This window comes from Pristis pectinata, chromosome 34 (genome assembly GCF_009764475.1).
Source record: "Pristis pectinata isolate sPriPec2 chromosome 34, sPriPec2.1.pri, whole genome shotgun sequence".
NCBI lineage: Eukaryota > Metazoa > Chordata > Chondrichthyes > Rhinopristiformes > Pristidae > Pristis > Pristis pectinata.
Genome location: NC_067438.1, coordinates 19,166,408 through 19,179,017, shown reverse-complemented (window position 1 = coordinate 19,179,017; position 12,610 = coordinate 19,166,408). Strand labels below are relative to the sequence as shown.

The 12,610-nt window shown below is 46.1% G+C and overlaps 1 non-coding gene across 1 annotated transcript; it reads right to left on the bottom strand.

Annotated features, from left to right (window-relative positions):
* Window positions 1-5,607: 5,607 nt before the first annotated feature.
* On the bottom strand, window positions 5,608-5,696 carry trnap-cgg (transfer RNA proline (anticodon CGG)). The gene is given in 2 exon segments: window positions 5,608-5,643; window positions 5,661-5,696. It is a non-coding gene; the product is annotated as a tRNA-Pro (tRNA).
* Between the last annotated feature and the right edge of the window lie 6,914 nt (window positions 5,697-12,610).

The following is a 12,610-nucleotide window of genomic DNA, read 5'->3' as shown; positions in this document are numbered from 1 at the left end:
CACCCTTTGCTCTGCTGGTCTCGTGCGGGTCCCCTAGGGACTAGGAAGTGTCCTTGATTTGTCGTTCTTTTCTTATGGGTCTCTTTCAGATCCTATTCGTGACGCCAAATTTGTCGTGCTTACCCGAAATAGATATATAACCAGGAGAAGAAGAAGATTATTCAAGAAGTTAAACTTTTATTTGCGAAGAAAAGTTGTGACAGTCAGAAAGTCAGTTACTAGTCACGCTCTGACTACTGCCCTCTCTGACTGCCCCCGAGCAAAGCTCGAGGGCCTTTTTTTATACCTTTTTCTTAGCTTATTTACATTGTTGCAATCCATCATGTTCTCTCGTATCTTCACAGTTTCATCCTATACCACTTGCCTCCTTTCACAATTGTCTCCTAGCTCACAACTATTTGTCTTCCGCCACAGTCACTTCCTGACTCAATCGCAGGGTGTCCCAATTATTTATGGGTATTGGGGATATTGGTACTAGGCTACAAAACTATAACTCAGTCACAGGTTGCCCCAATTATTTATGGGCATTTGGTGTCCTGGTACTAGGCTGCAGAGTTATCAGTTATAAAACAATACTAGACTTATTCGCTACAAGGCTAATGGATATAAAACATTACGATGTGCCCCTATAACCTATGACCTCTGAGACTTGCTAGCATCTGGCTTATCAGTTAAAAAACTATCAGCTTCAGAACTGTTGCAGAATCATTAGTCGCACTAACCCTAATGACCCTTAGCGACACAATAGATCAATAGTGTCTTCCTAGGAATGTGCTAACTATTACTTTAATGAGCCATATGTTTCCCGCACTAAGAGTTTCCCGCACTAAGAGTTTCCCGCGCTTGAGCTGAAGAAGAAGTAGGCCCAGCGGCCCTTAAGGATATCAGCAGCCATCTTAAGCACAGAGCAAATTATGAATATAAAGTACAGCCTCTACTTCCTATATATTCCATACAATCTTCCAATGACATCACATCAAACACCGAAGTCAGACGCCTTCTCCATTCGGCCACACGGTCCTTTCATGCTCAAGAATTCTTAAGAAAGAATAGAGACTGATGCTGGGGCCAGCGTTCTGTGAGAAAGCGAGAGAAAGAAGGGGAGGATTTTCAAACAGAAGGACAATTAGCCGGTGTGAAGTGTTTTGAGACGTCGAATGATTCCGCTGCGGAACTGAGAGAACTCGCAGAAAAGGCGGAGTTTTCATTTCCGCTGGAAATTCAGGGAGTTCGTTTCCCCGTCTCACCTCTTTCCGTTGAGAGATACAATGGTTACACGCTGGCTCGGTGCGATGTGTGGGGAGAGCTGTTTCAGTGTCTCAACTAACTGTGAATGAAGCAGCCTACCTGAAGCAGACAAGATGTTCACTTCTCGCTGGGTCTATGGAGTGAAATTTTCTTCCAACATTTTGTGTGCTGCTCCGGACATTTCCCTCTATAGATGCTGCCTCACCAGCTGAGTTACTCCAACGTTTTGCGTGTTGAAGGAGATTAAGTTATCGGAGAGAGGTCTCGTTTGTCTACATGTGACATGAAACATCGAGTAAATTATTATGGGAAAGGCTCGATAAATTACTTCCATCGATTTACACTCAGTCCGCTGTCTAATTATTCTCTCTCAATCATTACAATATAAGAATCCCAACCAACAGAAAGACACGTGGTATCATCGGCAAAACATTCACCGTCCTCCTTGAGTTCCTCGGTCGGGATGATACACTGCTGCACAGATGTCAATATTATTCACTTTGGAAGCGTTGTCAGTCTGTTAATATTGACATATACTCATCGTCTTCTTGGTTCAAACAACAAACTGAGGAAAAAGGAAAGCTCAGATATACTCCTCAAGCAGTTTCTGATTGATTGGCGGATAGTCGAAAGCGATGAATCAACAGCTCAAGACTTAATGAAACATTTTGTTGTGAAAGAGAAAAAAAATCATTAAACTGAGGAAAAATCAGACCATCACATGTTAGGTCGTTAACAGCGCAGGAAATGTCCACTCAGATTTCAGTCCAGTGGAATGAAATGGTCCAGTGCCGCATGGATAATGAACGTGTTGAAGGGCAGGGCGATGGGGTAAGGGTTGGTTTCGAGACTGGAGGATGGGCGATCGCAAGACATCTGGTTGACAGAGCTGGCGGCACTGAATTTTTCGATAGATCTCGGTGGGTTTCAGTACAAGATTTGCAAGTTTGCCGAACATACCATGCGTTCATGCAGAGCAAGAATTGCGGAGCAATAATGGTGACACCTGCACAAAGATATCGAGTGTCTGCCTGTATCGGACTGTGGGGATGTATCCACTGTAACCCAACTGCTGTCTGATTCTCCTCCTTTCCAGTCCGTGTGTGTTCGAGCATTCTACTGTCCCTCCACTAATTCTACAAATATAACGTTCCTCTGCATCTTCACTGCACCGACTAAATGCCATTTATTAGCTCCCCTGCATCTCCAGGCTGAACGCACAGATTGCTGCTTCCTTCCAAATGAGCCCCATCATTACTCAGTTACCCTCTTTCCTCCACTGGCCTTATTAAAATCCCGTGGAGCTTTCACTTCCCTCACCTGGACAACCAGGACTATCTTTTGCAATGCTTTGCTCACTTTTCGACCGTTTAATTAACAGTGACAGGTTATCATCCACCATTCCCATAATGAATGTAAAACGTCTCTCCATGAAGGTGCAACCATATCACCAGAAATGTAACCTGAGAAAACAGAACAGTGGAAAAGGGGAAACAAAACTGAATGCTGGTTGTCGGAAGTTCAGGAACAGCTGCAGGAAAATCTGCAGTTTTATCTGTCTCGCACACAGCAGTCAAGAAGTAGTGCGGAACATTCCGTCACTCAGCGTTTTCCACGTTACTGTGGAACGTGTCTGGCAGAGTTTTCTGATTGGTGTTCTTCAGTTCGAACACTAACACGCTATTCCGCAGTCCCCTGTATATCATGACCTGGACCATTCCCGGATCGACCTGTCTCCAGTCCAAAATCGGTTGCCTTCACATTGATCTGCCCCCTTCTGTACTCCATGGTTCCTCGCGTCTTCTCTGCAGGAAGGTTTCAATTGCAAACACTTTCCAAAGTATGTGCTTCGTTCCCTCTTCAGCAGTTTCCCCAGTCCACATCCGTTCGGTGTTCAACTCCGAAAACAGACAGAGAAAGTCAGGGGGAAGGGGCGAGACCGGTAGTCACCCCATTGTTTCTCGACTTTTCATTCCATTCTCATATCACCAAAATTCATGGAAATTCTTATTGCGAACTTTTCCTTTCATGACTCACAAACCAAAACGGTTTGTGTGACGGTGAGAACACTTGGAGACTGGGAAGTGTTTAAGTGAATGCGCTTAAAGCTCGTTACCCAAACCAACAGCTCACAACGAGAATGGAATTCGAACCCATGCGCGCAAAGCACAGTGGATTAGCAGTCCATCGCCTTAACCTCTCGGCCACCTAGTCTGTCCGGAATAATCAGCCATTGTTTTGCAACTCATACAATCGTCTCCTGTGTTCCACACATTAACATTCACGTTCTATATTCTATTACAAGTTGCATTTCTTGGTCATCTCTACCAGAATTTTAATCCGTTCCGAATCCCAAAGCCTTAGCAATTGTTCCAACAACTTTGTATGTATTTTAATTGATTTAATGTAATCTATAATATCCCTAATCAGTCCTGGTTTAATTACTTTTCCAATATGCTTTTGTGCTTCGCCATTCATGTCTTATGTATTGGAATAAATACCGCTACCTGTCCATTGTCATGAGATTTAATGCAGTTTCCCAGCCTTCCCCAGACAAACTGCCGCTGCTCGGGCATATCTTCCTTTGTCAAGTTTGCTGTAAGAGTCATTTTCAACTTTCTTTCTCCTGGCAAATAAAGCCTTTATCCAGAGGAGAATCCGAGGCCAGGTTGGAGCTGAATGTTGAAGACCTCGAGATCTCCGATCTGAGAACCATACGTGCAGTTTATATCGACTCCCTTTCTGCGTTATGCTGAAGTGCATCAGGTCACGCTTCCCATTCTCGGCAGGAAAAAAAATACAACGTCATTCCCAAATTCAGGATTATGTTTGATACGGTAAAGCTGCAGGATACGTGCAGTGATATGGAGGGTGGTGTGGGGGGGGCGTGGGGGTGGGGAGGGAAGTGGTTGAAAAAATGAGGCTTTCAGTCTTCGTAAAGTGTTACTAGTTTTGAGTATTTGGAAGGTCCACACTGTTGCAGGATATAATGCGATTCAACGATTTTGTTTGGGAGACGGACTGCGCAATTGGACTTCAGGGGAGGTAATAAAGTGCACGAATGCAGAAGTTTAGGATATGGGACAAACACAGGCAAATTGGACCTGCTGAGACCGGCACCTTAGTCCACACGGTCAATAGAGCCGAGGGGCCTATTTCCATGCTGTATGACTCTCTGAGATCTTCGGATTGTCGACGGAACAACAGCTGCGTTTAATTGAATAAGGGTCTGATTGTGTCCCTTTCACGCCTCTAGATTTTCTGAAAACAGAGGTTTCACAGTGTTCCAGAGAAACAAGGACTGCAGATGCTGGAATCTGGATGAAAACTCTATGATGCTGGAGGAACTCAACAAGCCAGGCAGCATCCATGGAGAAATGCAGGCAGTCCATGTTTGTCAGAATGTTCCTTCAGAACGTTTCCGCCTATTTTCAAACCTGTTGCCTTTCCAGTGGTAAGCGAACATGATAATCACTGCACTACAGAATCACTGTCGGAAGATTCCTGTAGACCACAGCAGCAGGTCTGAACAGCCCAATGCACAACGCACACTGCCAGATGGTTGTGTGCTACTGCGGCACGAGCTTGACGGCTGAATATCTGAAAAAATACCTTCTCTGCCACAATAAAGGACTGAATCCATCGGACCATTCCCGCTGATCGCAACACCCCGACATAATCCTGCCGCTAAAGAACGTGGCTCCCACTGAATCAAGGGAAGGGATGTGAACTGCACCACACATTTCACAGTCCCGCTGTGGTCTCCAGCCTTCCTTCCTGTGTGTGGGAGACGGAAGGAAAGAGGTGTAAATCTGAATGACTAAAAGGAAACAGTAACAGAAAGAAATTGATAACAATGAGTCTGGTCTGGGGTCTGTGGGACAGAAACGGAGAGAGAGACGATAGGTGGAAGAGTTAGAAGGAGCAGTGGCGGGAAACAGACAGCGAGATCATGATGGAGGTGATTTTGTTTCATTCCGGGTTCACAGGACTGACCTGGTCCTGTCCCTCGTCCGGCCGCCGGTAGGAATGAAGGGTCGACTGGGTGTTTTCAAACTAATATCGCATTCCATGTTTATTTACAGCAATATCTTTGGGCAGCTGAGGTCAAGGTAAATGACAACGGCAGGAAAACGCACTCTCCTCACGACCTGGAGCAGGAGTCAAAATAGTGTTTCTGCCCAGGGTCTAACTGCAGACCTTCCGTGTGTGAGGTGAACGTGATATCCGCTGCACGACAGAAAGCGTTGAACACTTTCGCATTTACAAGAAGGACTTTCACTGAACGTTGACGTGGGAAGAGGCAGATTTTGGAATGTTTCCTCCGTGTTCAAAACGTCCATCAGCTGGTGAATAAATGGGCTCGTCCGGGATTTGAACCCGGGACCTCTCACATATTATGCACTTCAACACCCGAAGCGAGAATCATACCACTAGACCAACGAGCCCACATCCGGCTATAACATCACAATTGCACAATGAAATAGTTCAAATTTCGTTTTTGAAAGCCCGCTGTAATCTCTATTGCTGAATGTGGCAATCCGACGGAGATGAACAAGGAAAGAATGAACAAGAGGAGGAAGAATATTCTAAACTGACCATCACCAGCAATGTTCACGAATTAGAATCCATTTGTTCACAGGAATAAGAGAAGTAACTTCAGAGAAGATGTAAGCAGAGAAGATGGAACATGGAGGAAGAGAATAAGAGAAGATCAAACTTTGTAACAGAATTATTATTATGATATAACCCTGTTACAAATGCCAAGAACATCGAGAAATGCAAGTTGAATCGTTGTTAAGGATCTTCTTATTTCCGTCTTACGATTCTCACACAGAGAAGAAGCAACGACCTGAATGGAGTTCATTGCTGCTGCGCTCTGTGCTATTTGAAGATGACCAGACAATTTCAGAGAAACTAATTCTGAGAAAACAATTCGCGCACTAGAAAGTTTTCTCTTTATAAAGGTAGGCCGGTACTGCTATCCCGGAATAACTCGCACACATCTTGATAATATCGTACATCAGAAAGAAAGTGAGGGAGAATTGAAACACTGGTCCACTTTAAATTGCGGATGGGACGTGAGTGGCGGGGACAGCTTGTGCTTTGCACATTCGCCAAGCAGAGAACGTCGTTGGCCCAGGGAACATTACACGATTTCACTTCATTGAAAGCTCTGGACCAGGCACTCAAGCCCAGTGCGATCAAAATGCTATTAATGAACGGAGTTATTCAAATCTCCCGTCCTCGGAAAGGTTCAGAGGTGGACGGGTTTATATCCAGACCTAATTGAGAACCAAAGGTACAGGATCTTTGCCTGCGTCATCCGCGGAGAAATATGTTCATAAAGGTGAACAAATTCGAACAATCAGCTACCTCCCTCGCTGGAAGCGTTGTCATGCCGGTTGCTTCCTGTTACCCGGTGTCTCGTTCAACCTGTCTCGTAAAACATAAAAATGGACAATTGGTTTCAAAGTCCTTACCACTTAAGGCGTTTGTAAACATGGCCCCTTGATTTGTTTGTTCATCTTATTTGACATCTGGGGACGTACTCAGAATGGGTGGTGAGATCACACTGAAAGACCGAAGTGTGATGGTGAGGTTGCGGCAGAGGGATTGAAGAATGTGTGTTTGGATGCGAGAAAGTGTTCAGTAAATCAGGCCGAATTGGCAGTGGTGAGAATCTCTTCCTGGATCCGGTGACACAATGGTCGGAAGTGGGCGGAGCAGAGAATCTGGAGAAATGAGCAGAATCCAAAGCAATTCCCTCGCCAGCAGACGAACAAGTGCAGTTAATGCAAGTTGAAACTCATAGCTACAGCAATAGGACCGGGGTTCAACTACCAGCGGAGCCTTTCATTTATGGGGTGAATTGCCGCGTGATGAAAGCGGGTACCATGCAAGCACCGCCATTCACGGACCTGCAAACATAAACCAAAATGCCGCAAAAAGGAACAGAAGAAGTAAAGCATTCGTCAAAAACGCTACAGGTCTGGCGGTGTGCGCGGAGAGAGAAAGAGGGCGATAGGTTTCAACAGATGACATCTGCGATTGTTTTGTTTGCCGTCTCCTTGCGTTTTCCCCTGTATTTTTGTTCTGGGTGATAAGCGTTTGGAAAAAGCGGGAGTCTTCTGCTTTGTGACCTTGCCATGGTTCTGTTGGCAAACTATTTCACGCCAAGTTGCACAGATCTTTTCGATTCGAACGCCGACTATTTCGCTGTGTCTTTCAAGACACGGGATACGCTGCCTTACGGATATGAGTTAGAATGTATAAAGGTATCAAGCACTTCTGCATCCATATGCTTCGTATAAATATGGGTCACGGTCCTGACACGTGCACAACCTCCTCATTAACTCAGGACTGTTCTGTAGCCCCGCAGTGACACGGTTGACCAGGGACCAATGCAGGATCATCGCTACGGTGAACTGTGATGTTTACATTTTGTTCTGCAGAACATTTACCAATGTATTTTAATTGTGCAACATAAATCCCTAGTGGAAAAGAAGGAATAGGTATACGCCCAACAGCAGTCGTGGGTTTCTAACCCACGCCTACATGGAGAATGGAGCAATAATCCTGCCCCTTAGACCGCTCGGCCAAACCACAACACAGCAAAACTTTTCTTTCCACTCATTACTCAATTGCGCTTATCGTTTGAGTATGTTAATCTTGGAAGTTTCGAAACTCTTTCTCCCAGATCTTGTGTTTGAGTCTTGATGCGTTTTCCCTATTTCCAACACATTCAATATTTCTTCAAAGTAGACCGGAGAGAGCAGCGGTAAACGGTTTTCACGTCAGACGGCAGGGTGGCAGACCATGGGGATTTCCAGACGCCAGTGCAGTGACGCTAATTTCCATGAATATTCTTAGTTTCGACATGGGTCTGGAGGGAGAAAATTACATATGTTCAGCGGATGCAAAGAGTGAACTCACCACCCCATTTACATGTTTTGTTAAGTTCGGCGAAGTTTGGACATATACACCAAGAGGTCCATAAAGTGGCCTCTCAATGTTCTTCGTTCAGATGAAGTAATACCTGCTTCTGCAGCATAACATTGCAAATGAAATCACTGACATTGGCCTTGATTCTGGAAAATCTCTGCTGAACCGTCTCTGGGATATTCACAATAGGTCTCAAACTGCGCCAACAGATATGTGAACAAACGTCCAATATTGGCCGAAACACATTTCATGGGGACTTCATGATTCAATACACTTTGCCCACCGTTGCCTTCTCAGTAATCGGCAAAATACAGAACGCAACAGAAACTGCTCCGTCAGCACTCTTCTGCCGATTGCCTTCTGAGTCGGGCTTTTTCATGGAAATAAGTAATGAAGATTATTTATGAAGGGTTTATACGGGGCTTAGGTGCCAGGTAATCTGTGCATTTTGTATTCTGAGGTGACGATTTCGATGATGATAATTGCTATTGTTTCCTGAACTGCAGACGACGCATCAACATGAATAAGAACACCCAGGTTGATTACATCATCTGATGAACTCCGCATTCCCGTCCTTCGTTTCTTCCACCGATCACATCCGAGCTTCCCACATGATTCGCACTCCCCGCACTCACCTGGATTCACCTGTTACCCGCCAGCTCGTGCTCCTACGCCACACCTTCTCTATGATTCTGGCTTCTGCCCTCTTCCTTTCAAGTCCTTGACGAAGGATCTCGGCCCGAAACGTCGACTGTTCATTTTCCTCCATAGTTGCTGCCGGATCTGCTGAGTTACCTCAGCATTTTGTGTGTCTTGCCTCAGATTTCCAGCATCTGCATTCTCTCCTGTGTCCCTTTAACCGATTCCCCTCTTTTTTTTCAGTGTGTATCTCCGTCTGTCTTCACTATATCACTGACTGAATCGCTCACTCACTGAATCAAGGCATCAGTGCCCTCCTCAAATTCCCCGGACAGTTCCGTGGAAGACGATGCTCTGTGAGAAATACAGTCACCTTGTCTCCGTTTTTGGTGAATGACTCGATGATTTCAAACAATGGCCTGGATTTCGAGATTCTCCACACCTTCCGGTGACGTCATCACCCAGACGAATTCTGACACTGTTTATCATTGTAACGAGTGCGGGAAAAACACCGACTCTGGTGGGACTTGAAACCACAACCTCTGACTTGCTTGATCACGTGTCAGTAGAAGTCCAGCATGCTATCTATTGCGCCACAGAGCCACTGTCACTCGCTTTGGTGCATACAGATAAAGTTACTGAAGAGCAAATCGAAAATTGTCAAAGGTGACCTCTCATGAAGTCACAGAACACCACTACTCAGAAAAAAGGCGATTTGGCACATCTAGTCCAAGCTGACCTGATTTTATGCCCAATCCCATCTAGGTGCACACGGACACAGGCCTCCAGGCATCTCTCATCCATGTAGCTATCCAATCTTCTCCTATATGTTACAATTGAATCCACATCTACCACTTCAGCTGGCAGTTCATTCCACATTCGCAACACCCGCTGAGTGAAGTCGTCCCGCTCATAGTCCCCTTAAATATTTCACTTTTCACCATGAGCCTATGACCTCCATTTCCAGTCTCACTCAACCAGAGTGGGAAAATGTCTGCATGCATTCACTCTGCCTATACCCCACATAATTTGGTGCACTTCCATGAGATACCCCTCACCCCATTCTCCTGTGCTCCAGGAAATAAAGTCCTGGCCTGTTCCATCGTTCCCTGTAATTAGGTCCTCACTCCCGGCAACACCCGTCTAAATTTTCTCTGCACTCTCGAAAGCTTATTGGTATGTTTCCTGTCGGTAGGTGACCAGAACTGCACACAATGCTCCAAATTCGGCCTCGCCAACATCTTCAACAACCTCAACATAACATCCCAGCTCCTGTACTCAGTGCCCTGATTTACGAAGGCCAAAGTGCCAAAAGCTCTTTTTACGGACCTATCTACCTGTGATGCAACTTTCAAGGAATTTTCGACCTGTACTCCCAGGTCCATTTGTTCAACCGCACGCCTCAGAGCCTTACCATTCACTGTGTAATTCTTACAGTGGTTTGTCCTCCCAAAGTGCGTCACCTCAAACTTGTCTGCATTAAATTCAATCTCCCATTTTACAACGTACTTTCCTAGCCGGTCCAGATCACTTTGCAAGCTTTGGTAGCATCCTCTCTACCAAAGCTCAAGCTCTCAGCCTAGCTCTCCAGGACGCCCCCAATCTTGGTGTCCTCCGCAGACGCTGATCCAGTTTACAACTTCATTATCTAAATCATTAATTTGGATGATAAACAAAATCGGCCCAGCACTTATCCCTGGGGGACGTCACTAGTCACGGGCCTCAAATCAGAGAGCCAATCATCTGCTACCACTTTCTGGCTTCTCCCGCAAAGCCAACGTTTAATCCTCTTGGCTACTTCATCCTGAATGCCAAGCGACTTCACCTTCTGGACCAGCATGCCATGTGGGATCTTGTCAAAGGTCTTGCTGAAGTCCATTCAGACAACATCCGCCGCCTTTCCCTTATCAACCTTCCTGTTAACCTCCTCAGAAAACTGCATAAAATTGGTCAAACATGACCTGTCGCGCACAAAGCAATTTTGACTATCCTTATTAAGGCGCTGTCCATCCAAATACTTATATATCCTGTCCCTCAGAATACCTTCCAAAAATCTATCCACGACGGACGTCAGGCTCACCGGCCTATAATTTCCCGGCTTATTCTTAGAGCCTTTCTTGAACAACAGAACAACGTTCGCTGTCCTCCAGTCCTCCGGCACCTCAGCCGTGGCTAAGAACGTTGAAAATGTCTTTGACGGGACCACGACAATTTCTGCACGACCCTCCCACAAGGTCTGAGGGGACACCGTGTGGATTTATATAAGTGTTTTAAAAGTTTTTAGTGGTCGAGTGGCGTCTGAACTGCGCAGGGGCGGCACGGGCTGTTTAAAAAGCGGAGGGAAAACTGGAAAAAACAACCGGAGGCTTCGTGGGCTACGCTTCAGAGGACTTCGGAGCAGATAAGTTTTTCTTTTTATTAAGTTTTAAGTATAAGGCTTAGTTTTTAATAGGGTTATAATTTACTAGGATTAGTATTTTCATAAGTGTTTTATAAGTTTTTAGTGGTCTTGTGGGGGCTGGACTACGCAGGTGCGGCGCGGGTAGTTGAAAAAACAAACCGCCGAAACATCGGGCAGCGTCGGAGCGGGCAGCGAAGTGTTCTGGGCTTTGGATTAAAGGACCTTCGGCGTAAAGGAGTAAGGCAGGTGAGTAGTTGGTAGGTAGGCAAAGATAATGTGAGATAAATATTTAAGTAGAAAAGCTGGGGAAAAACAAGGCATTAGTTCAGATGGAGGACATGGTGGTGTGCTGCAGCTGCTTTATGTGAGAACTCGTGGACCTTGCTGCGGTCCAAGATGGCCACATCTGCAGTAATTGCTTGAGGCTGGCGGAACTTCAGCTCAAAATCGATGAGCTGGAGTTGCAGCTTCAAACGCTGCGCAGCATCAGGGAGGGGGAGAGTTTTGTAGATACTGTTCATCAGAGATGGTCACCCCCATTACAGCTGGTAATTCTGGAGTCCAGGAAGTAGATAGAATGGTGACTGTCAGGGGAGGGAAAAGGAAAAAGAAAACGAACAGTCAGATAGAGCAGAGGACCCGGAGGCTGATCCCCTCAATAACAGCTTTGCCGTATTGGAGACTGTTGAGGGAGGTGACCTGGCGAGGTCTAACAGCAGTAGCCAGCTCTGTGGCACTGGGACCGGTCTCGCTCAGAAGGGAAGGGAGAAGACGAAGGCGGTAGTGATAGGGGACTCGATAGTCAGGGAAATAGATAGGAGGTCCTGTGGCAGTGAGCATGAATCCCTGATGGTATGTTGCCTCCCAGGTGCCGGGGTCCGGGATATCACTGATTGGGTCCACAGGGTTCTCGAGCGGGAGAGAGAACAGCCAGAAGTCGTGGTTCATGTTGGTACCAAGGACATAGGTAGGAAGAGGGATGAGGTTCTGAAAAGTGAGTTTAGTGAGCTCGGCAGAAGGCTGAGAAACAGGACCTCGAGGGTAGCGATCTCGGGATTGCTGCCAGTGTCACGCAATAATGAAGGCAGGAATAGTAGGAGATGACAGATAAATGCGTGGCTGAAAAGTTGGTGTAGGAGGGAGGGTTTCAGATTTTTGGATCATTGGGATCTCTTCTGGGGAAGGTGGGACCTGTACAGAGAGGACGGGTTACAACGGAACTTGAGGGGGGCCAATAACTTTGCGGCCAGGTTTGCTAGGGTGGTTCAGGAGGAAGGGAACCAAACGAGTAGGTCAGAGGAAGAATGGGATGGGAAAAAGTCAGATCTGACAGGTAGAGAGGCTTTGAGGATGGAGAGGCAGAGCACAGGCTATACA